Consider the following 9,088-nt stretch of genomic DNA (forward strand, 5'->3'; position numbering starts at 1 on the left):
GTCCCCCCACCCCCCCCCCCCCCCCTTTTTTTAAAACCCCCTGGAATTTTTGTGGGGTCCCCCCCCCCCCCCCCTGTTGGGTCCCCCGCCTTGGCAATCCCCTTTTACCCCACCCCTGGACAGTGGGGGGGTCCTTCCCCCCCCCCCCCCCCCCCCCCCCTTGGGTTTTGTTCCCTTCTTGGTAAAAATCCCCTACCCCCTGGAAAAGTGGTTTCCCCCCCCCACCCCTGTGGTCTATGATTATCCCCCCCCCCCCCCTTAACCCCCCCCCTGGAAAAAGAGTGGTGGTTCCCCCCCCCCCCCCCCCCTCTGTTCTTTTGTCCCCCTTCCCCGGGTTTAAAACAAAATTCCCTACCGGGGAAAAGTTGGGTCTCTGTGGGGGTCCCCCACCCCCCCCCCCCCCCTCTGTATCTACCCCCCTTGGTGAAAGAGTGGTCCCCCCTCCCCCCCCCCTGGGGGGGGTTGGGTCTGCAATTGTGTTTACATCCCCCCCCCCCCCCCCCCCCCCCCTTACCTTTGGAAAGGTGGTTCTCCCCCCTGGGGGCTCCCCTGGTGGTCCACACCCACCCTCCCCCCTGGTTCTAACAAACAAATCCTACCCTGGTAAAGTGGGGGGTTTTTCCCCTCCCCCTGCTTTTGTCCCCTTGGGAAGTGTGTTCCCTCCCCCCCCACCTGTGTGTTGTGGGTCCCCCCCCCTTAAACAATGTTTAAATTGGTTTAAACCCCTGGAACCACGTGTCCCCCCCCCCCACCCCCCCCCCACCCCCTCCCCCTGTTTTGGGGGTTGGGGGGGTTTCTAAAAATGTTAAAAAGTTTGTACCCTTGGAAAGTTGTCCCCCCCCCCCCCCCCCCCCCCCCCCCCCCCCCCCCCCCCTTCCCCCCCCCTGTGGGGGGGGGGGGTTCCTTTCCCCTCCCTGTAATCTTACCCCTGGAAAGTGTTTCCCCCCCCCCCCCCCCCCTCCCCTTGTGTCCCCCCCCTCCTGTTAAACCAACGAACAAATTTACCTGGGAGTTTGGGGGGGTTTTTCCCCCACCCCCCCCTCCCTGTTTGGGGTCCCCCTTAACAGTGTGCTTTTTTAACTGGAAAAAAGGTTGGGTTTCCCTCCTCTGTTTGGTGGGGGTTTCCCCCCCCCCCCCCCCCCCCCACCCCCCCCCCCCCTTCCTTGTTGGGGGGGGGGGGTGTACCCCCCCCCTTTTTTTTTTAAACTGTAAAAGTGTCCCCCCCCCCCTCTTGTTTTGGTCCCCCCCCTCCCCCCTGTAATCCCCCCTACCTGGAAGTGGTCCCGTTGGGGGTCTTTATTTTGTTTTCCCCCCCCCCCCCCACCCCCCCCCCCCCCCCCTTTTTCCCTGGGAAAAGTTGTTCCCCCCCCCCCTCCCCCCTTTTGGGTGGGTTTCCCCCCCACTAAAATTTTGTTTAAAAAATTTTTACCTGTAATTGTGTCCACCCCCCCCCCCCCCCCTTCCCCCCCCCTGTGGGGGGGTCCCCCGAACAAGTCTTTTTTAGGCGGTGGAAGGGGTGTCCCCCTTTTCCCTGCGTGTCTCATTCTCCCTTTAATTTTTAAAAACCCCTGGAAAAAACGGGGGTTCCCCCACCTCCCCCCCCCGTGTCCCCCCCACCCCCCCCCCCCCCCCCCCCTTTCCCTGTTGTTCCCCCCCCCCCCCCCCCCCCCTTTTTAACCTTGAAAAGTTTGGGGGGTCCCTTTCTGTTTGTCCCCCCCCCCCCCGCTCCCCCACCCCCCCCTCCCCCCCCCCCCCTTTTGCGTAATTCTTACCCCTGGAACAAAAAATGGGGGTGGTGTCCCCCCCCCCCCCCCCCCCCCCCCCCCCCCCCCCCACCCCCCCCCCCCTCTTGTTGGGTGTCCCCCCCCCCCCCCCCCCCCCCCGCCCTCTTGGGGGTTGGTTTCTTTACCTGTGGGAAAAGTGGGTCCCCCCCCCCCCCCCCCCCCCCCTCTGGTGTTGTTGTTTTGTTGTTAAACAATGGTCCCCTTTACCTGGAAGTTTTTTCCCCCCCCCCCCCTCCTGGGGGGGGTTGGGGGTCCCTAACGAAAATGTCCCCCCCCACCCTTTAAAACTGGAAAAAACAAAGGTGGGTCCCCCCCTCTGGTTTTCCCCCACCCCCCCTTCTGTTATGTTTTTTTTTTTGTAACCTTGGGGTGGGGGAAAACAAAAAGGGTGTCCCCCCCCCCCCCCCCCCCCCCCCCCCCCCCCCCCCCCTCCCTGTGGTCCACCTTTAAAAAACTGGTTTCCCCCCCTTGGTTTTTTTAAAAAAATCTGGAAGTTTGGGGGGTGCTCTGTGTCCCCACCCCCCCCCCCCCCTTTCTGTTTTTTAACAAAAATTTTTTAAAAACACCTGGGAAACAAAGTTCGTGGTCCCTCCTTGGTGTGGGGGGTCCCCCCCCCTCCCCCCCTGTAAAAAATTGTACATAAAGTTTGGCACGTTGTCCCTCTGTTGTTCCCCCCCCCCCCCCCCCCCCACCCCCCCCCCCTCCCCCCCTGTTAAATTGTTTTATCTGGACAAGTGGGGGGTCCCCCCCCTCCGCCTTGGTTTGGGGGGTCCCCACCTCCCTGTTTTAAAAACATCCCCCCTTTAAAAAAACCCGCTGGAAAAGTGGGGTGGGAGTCCCTCCCCCCCCCCCCCCCCCTCCCCCCTGTGTCCCCCCCCCCCCCCCCCCCCTATGTCTTTAAAACCCTGGAAAGTTGGGGTCCCCCCCCCCCCCCCCCTCCCCCTGTGGTTGTCCCCCCCCCCCCCCCCCCCCCCCCCCTCTGTTGGTTTTGACCAATTTTACCCCTGGAAGTTTTGGGTTTCCCCCCCCCCCCCCCCCCCCCCTCTTGGTTTAAACAATCGTACCTGGAAGGTGGTTTACCGTGCCCCCTTGTTGGGGTGTCCCCCCCCCCCCCCCCCCCCCCCCCCCCCCCCCCACCCTCCTTCGTTTGTTTACCCCTGGGAACAAAAGACACCTTTTCCTCCCCTTTGTGGGGTGGGGTGGGGGGTTCCCCCCCCCCCCCCGTCCCTTGGGTAAAAATTTTTTGTCCTTGTGCAAAATCCCCCGCCCCCCCTCCCTCGCCTGAAAACCCCCCATTTCTTGTTTTTTCTTTTTTTCCACATCACCCTGTTTCCCCCCCCTTGGGGGGTAAAAAACAGGTGGAAAAAAACCCCACCAACAACCCTGGGAAAATTCCCCCTGGACCCCCCTGCATCTGGGGTCCCCCCCCCCCCCTGGGGCCCCCTCCCGCCCCCCAATGGTGTTGTGTTTTGATTGTTTTTGGGGTTTATCAAAAAAAAAAAAAAAAAAAAAATTTTTTATTTGTGGATCCCATTGTCCCCCCCCCAAAATGCCTAGGATTTTATTGTGAAGAAAACCGAAAAGGCAAAATTTTTAGTCCCCCCCACTGGTTGTTTTATTTTTTAATCAACACCGCATTCGTTCCTGAAAAAAAAACAACCCCCACAACTGTTCACGTGGGGGTGGGGGTAAGAAAATAAACGCCCCTCTATACAAATGGAAGTCCCCCCCCCTGGGGGGTGGTTTTTTTTTTTTTTTTTTTTTTTTTTTAGCTGTTTTTCCCTGGGGTTTAACCCCCAAAAACCCCTTACCTCAAAAAAGTTTGTGTTCTTAAAAAAAAAAGAAGGTTTTTTTTTTAAGACGGGGGTTTTTTCCCCCCCCCCCCCCCCCCCCCCCCCCCCCCCCCTTACTCTGTTAAGGGCTCCCCCCCTGTTGCCCCCCCCCCCCCCCCCCCCACAGGTTTTTTGTTCCCCCCCCCCCCCAAATACTTCCGAAAAAAAATTACTCCCCCCCCCCCCTGACAACATTTCCCTTTTCAAATACCTGGTGGGGGCAAAAAAAACCGAACTGTTTTTTTTTTACTGGGACCGCAAAAATGGGGTGGGGGGTTGGCCCCCCCCCCCGCTGAACGAAATTTTCCTCCTTTTATTTTGTCACCGGGGGGACAACCCCCTTACAAAAAAACCCCAGCCCGTGGTTCCCCCCCCCGCCCCCCCCCCCCCCCCCCCCCCCCCCCCCCCCTGTGGCTGCCCCGGGGAACCCCCAAGTTTTTGTTTCTTTTTTTTTCCCCCTTTAAAGATTTGGGTGTTTTCCCTTTTTTCAAGTCCCCCAAATAAAGTCAAGTCCCCCCACTTTTGTGGTTAAAAAAAAAACACCAAAAAAAAAAAACCCAGAAAACCAACAGGCAAAACAACATTTCGGGTCCCCCCCCCCCCCCAAGGGTTTTTTTTTGAAACAAAAAGCCCGGGTTGTCCCCTCACATGGTTTTTTTTTTTGTTTTTCCCCCCCCATGGAACCCCCCCCCCCCCCCTCAATGTGTTTTTTTGGGTTTTCCCCCCCCCCCAAAATGTTTTTTTTTGCCTCTCCAAAAAATGTGGGTGTTTTTGTCCCCCACCACCCCCTTGCCCCCATGTTTTTTTTGGGCCCGCATTGGTTGTTTGTCCCCACCCCCCCCCCCCTCAGTTGTGTATTGTTCCCTCCCCCCAGAGAATGTTGTCTTTCAAAAATGTTGTGGGGGCCCCCCCTCCCCCCCCCCAATGTTTTTTTTGGTCCCTCCAAAAATGTGGGGCCCTTTTGATTCCAATGTTTTTGCCCCTTCCAGGGGTGGTTTTTTTGTGTTTTTTTGTTGGTGTGTTTCCCCCACCCCTCAGGTTTTTTGGTTTTTTGTTTTGGTCCCCCTCCCTGTTTTTTGTTTTTGGGTTCCCCCCCCTCCCCCCCATGTTTGTTACCCCCCTTTTAAAATGTTGTGGTACCCCCCCCCCCCCTTTCTCTCTTTTGTTTGTCCCCCCCACCCCCCCCCCCCCCCTTTTTCCCCCCATAATGGTTTTTTTGGATGTCTTCATGTTTTTTTTGTTCACCTCCAATGTTGTCCCCCCCCCCCTTTTTTTCATTTTTTTGGCCCCCCCCCCCCCCCCTTCCCAAATGTGTTGTTGTCCCCCTTTCCATGGGGTGTTGTCCCCCCCCCCCCCCCTTTCAAGTTTTTTGTCACCCCCCCCCCCCCCCCCCCCTCCCCCCCCCTTTTTTTCCCAATTGGTTTTGCCCCTCAGGGTGGTGTTTTTTTTTGGTTGCCCCCCCCCCTATTTTGGGTGTTCCCCCCCCCCCCCCCCCCCCCCCCCTCCACCCCCCCCCCCCCCCCCCCCCCCCCCCCCACCTCCCCCCCCCCCCCCCCCCCCCACCCCCCCCCCCCTGTCCATGTTTTGTTTCCCCTCAAAATTGTTTGTTCCCTCCCCCCCCCTTTTTTTTTCCCATGTTTGTGTCCCACCACCTCCCCCCCCGTTGTTTTTTTTTGTGTTTCCCCCCCCCCCCCCCACCCCCCTCAACATGTTGTTTCCTTCACTGTTTTGGGTTTTCCCCCCCCCCCGTTCGAATGTGTTTTCCCCCCCCTTTCCACAGGGGTTTTTTTTGTCCCCTTTGTCCCCATGTGTGTGTCACCCCGTTGTCAATGGTTTTTAGTTTCCCCCTCATTGTTTTAGTTTTTCCTTATAAAACCAAAATGGTTTTGTTTTTTTTCCCCCTTTTTTTTTTAATTTCCCCCAAAAATAACATGATTTTGGGATTTTCCCAAAACACACTTGCCCCCCTCCCCCCCCTTTTGCCAAGTAGCAACATCTCTAAGGTTTCCCCTTTTTTTATTATATTTTCATAAGCATATTTTTGGTAAACAAAAAAAAACAAGTGGGGAAATGGTTTTTGTTTTTTGTTTGTTTGGAAAAATAGGGTGTGTTTTTGAGTAACAAAAAAAGGTTTTTTTTTTTTTTTTGACAATTATTTTCCCCCCACAGTTCTTTTTGGGAAACAATTTTTTCTTCATTCCACATCCATTTCATCCCTTTTTTGTAATTTTTTTTTGTTGTTTTTACAAGAGTCCCCCCCCCCCCTTTCCCCCCAATAAAACACAATTTTCCCCCCCCCATTTTCCCCTAAAAATTTTTTTTTTCCCCTTGTTTCGCCCCCCCCCCCCTTTTTTTCCCCCCCAAAACCCCCCCTTCCCCCCCCCCCCCACCATTGGTGTTACCAAAAACATACATTATTTGACGCCTTTTTAATACAAACAAAAAAATGAAAAAAAAGGGTTTTGTGTTAAACATTGACCCTAAAAGTTCCCAAAAAAATTTTACCCCGACCTGGGTAATAAACAAAAAAAAAAGAAAACAACTTAAAAATGTTTTAAAATTAAGTTTTGTTGTGTTAAAAAAGTTTTGGGTTTTTTTTTTTAACCGTAGTGGGTTTTTTGGGAAAAAAACGGTCCCCCCCCCCCCCCCCCCCCCCCCCCCTAAAAAAACGGGTTAAACAAAAAAACCCCAGTTGTTTGGAAAAAAACAGCACCCAAAAAAAAAACCCTTTTACAAGAACACAAAAGTCCCAAAAACACAAGCCCCCCCCAAAAAACATCCGGGATAAACAGCAAAAAACGAAATCAACTAAACAAAAGTGTAGAAAAAATTTTTCATTTTTTTTTTTTGGAAACGGGTTAGGGGGGAAAAAAGGGGTTTTTTCACAACTTTTCAACCTTTTCCAAGAGTTCCAGGCCCCCCCCCCCGCGGGATGTTTTGTGTTGTCATTTTTTTTTCTTTTTCCCTAACAATTTTTTCCCTGAACCCCAACACCGGAGGCGTTTTTTGTCCTAGTGGACCCCCCGTCAAAATCCACGTTTTTGTTTCCCCGCCCTCCCCCCCCCCTGGTGAAACAGGTGGGTTGAGCCCAACCACAACTCCCATCCCCCCCAAGACTCCCCCCCCCCCCCCCTAAAATTTCACCCCCACCCCGGGCCCCCCATTTTGGGTTGAGTTTTTGTGTGGGTGGGCCCCCCTTCCCCCCTGAACCGGCCCCCCCTAAAAACATAAAAAAAAAACAAACAAAAAATAACGAACGCTGGTGGGGCCCCCCGTGGCCTGGTGGACAGAAAAATCATCCCCAACCCCCAATTCAGAAAGGCCCCGAGTTGGCCCCCCGCTTTTTGGAGGGGGAAAAAAGGGGTGGCAAAACAAAAACAAAACAACGCGGATGATTCAACAAACGACCCCCCCCCCCCCCCAACTCCTTGATCATGAAACCAAAAATTGTTTTAACCCCCATGTTGTGTTTTTTTTGTGTTTTCAAAAAACAATATTTCCAAACCTAACACAGCTTCCCCCCCCCCCCTGTTGGGGAACAAAAAGGGAAACGGGGGGGTTGGGTTTTTTGGTGGGGTTAAGAAAACGGGGGGGTTCCCCCTGGGTTTGGTGGGTTGTTTTTTTGGGGTGGGGTTGGGTGTGGGTTGTGTGTGGGGTTGGTTGGGGGTGTGGGGGTTTTGTGGGTTGTTGTTTGGGTGGGGGGGGTGGTGGGGGGGGGGGGGTGGGGGGGGGGGGGGGGGGTTTTTTTGTTTGTGTTGTGGGTTGGGGGGTGGGGTGGTGGTGGGGGGGGTTTAGGAAATCCAGAAACACCAAGATCCCCCAATTGCAAGCGTTTTGAATTCCCCTGCAAAAAAACCTGTAAAAGCAATATCCTGGAACGGATTTTGAAAGAAAAAAGCTTTTTTCCTTTTTCCAGAAGTCTCATCCAGCCCCCAGGGGGAGGCCCTTTTTCCCCCCCCGGTGGTAAAACCCCGGGCCCTCCCCCAACACAAAATCTCCCCCCCGGCTCCCCCCCAACTAACAAAACCCCCTCCCCCCCTCAAACCCGCTCCCACAACAACACACGCATAAACCCACAAAAAAACCACCACACACACCCAACCCAACACAACAACTTTCAATCCTGCTTCGGAGTTGTGTTTTTTTTTCCAACAAACCTCCCTCTCATCCTCTCCCCCTCCCAAAAAGGCCCCAAAAAACACACAACAACACCAACACAACAACAAACAAACAACACACCAACAACAACCCACCACGACACCAACCAAAAATCACAACCCACGTTAACCCCAACCCCCACCCAAAAAAAACAACATACCCCCTTCCTTCGCCAAACAATTAACACAACCACAAACACCAACACCCCCAACACACAACACTCAACAACACCCAAAACACCAACCAACACAACACCGCAACCCAAAAAAAACACTCCCACACCCCTTGTTTTAAAAAAAAATTGTGGCCTTTTCCCCCACGGCCAGTTTTGTTTTTTTTGTTTTTTTTTTCAATCTCCTCCCCCCTCCCCCCCCCCCAGTTCCCTATCGCCCCCCCCTCTGCCTCTTTCCCCCCCCCACCGGTCCTCACCCCTCTCCCTCCCCCCCCCCTCTCCCCCCCTTCTTCCTTTCCCTCCAGGCCCCCCCAAAAAAAACTAACGCCCCCCCAATAAAAAAAACCGGCACAAACACACCAAACACCACACCACACACCCCCACCCACACCCCACACCAACTTTTCCCACTTTTCCAACCACACAACACACACACCACCACCCACAACACCACACAACAAAACCCATACCACACAAGCACCTTCTTAAACACAAAAACACAGACAAAATACCACATGCACACAACCACAACAAACCCAACCACCCAACAAAAACACCCACAAATGCCCCAACAAAAAAACAACACACAAAAAACCACAACACCCGAACACACCAACACAACCCACTACAACACAAACCACACCAAAACCCAACAACGACACAAACACAACAAAACACACACAGCACCAAAACACAAACACATAACTCCAAAAACGCTACAACTACTCAAACACTGCAAACCAAAACAAATACGCACAAAACCACACCCCAACCTACAAAACGAACTTTTCCCATCCCCCTCCCGAAACCAAAGCAGAACGTTTTTAGCAAAACTTCCACAGGTAACAACCTTTATCACGACGGCTACGTCAGCCCAGGTTGCTCTAGCGATGCTAACACTGAGGAAGAGGAGTGTCAGCCCAGGTTGCTCTAGCGATGCTAACACTGATGAAGAGAAGTGTCAGCCCAGGTTGCGCTAGTGATGCTACACTGATGGAAGAGATTGTCGCATCCCAGTTTCTCTAAGGACTGCTAACACTGATGAAGACTAGTGTCAGCCCAGGTTGCTCTAGTGATGCTAACACTGATGAAGACTAGTGTCAGCCCAGGTTGAGCTAGCGATGCGGGGGCTACATACAAGA

The sequence above is a fragment of the Etheostoma spectabile genome, unplaced genomic scaffold, assembly GCF_008692095.1.
Source record: "Etheostoma spectabile isolate EspeVRDwgs_2016 unplaced genomic scaffold, UIUC_Espe_1.0 scaffold402, whole genome shotgun sequence".
Classification (NCBI taxonomy): Eukaryota; Metazoa; Chordata; class Actinopteri; order Perciformes; family Percidae; genus Etheostoma; species Etheostoma spectabile.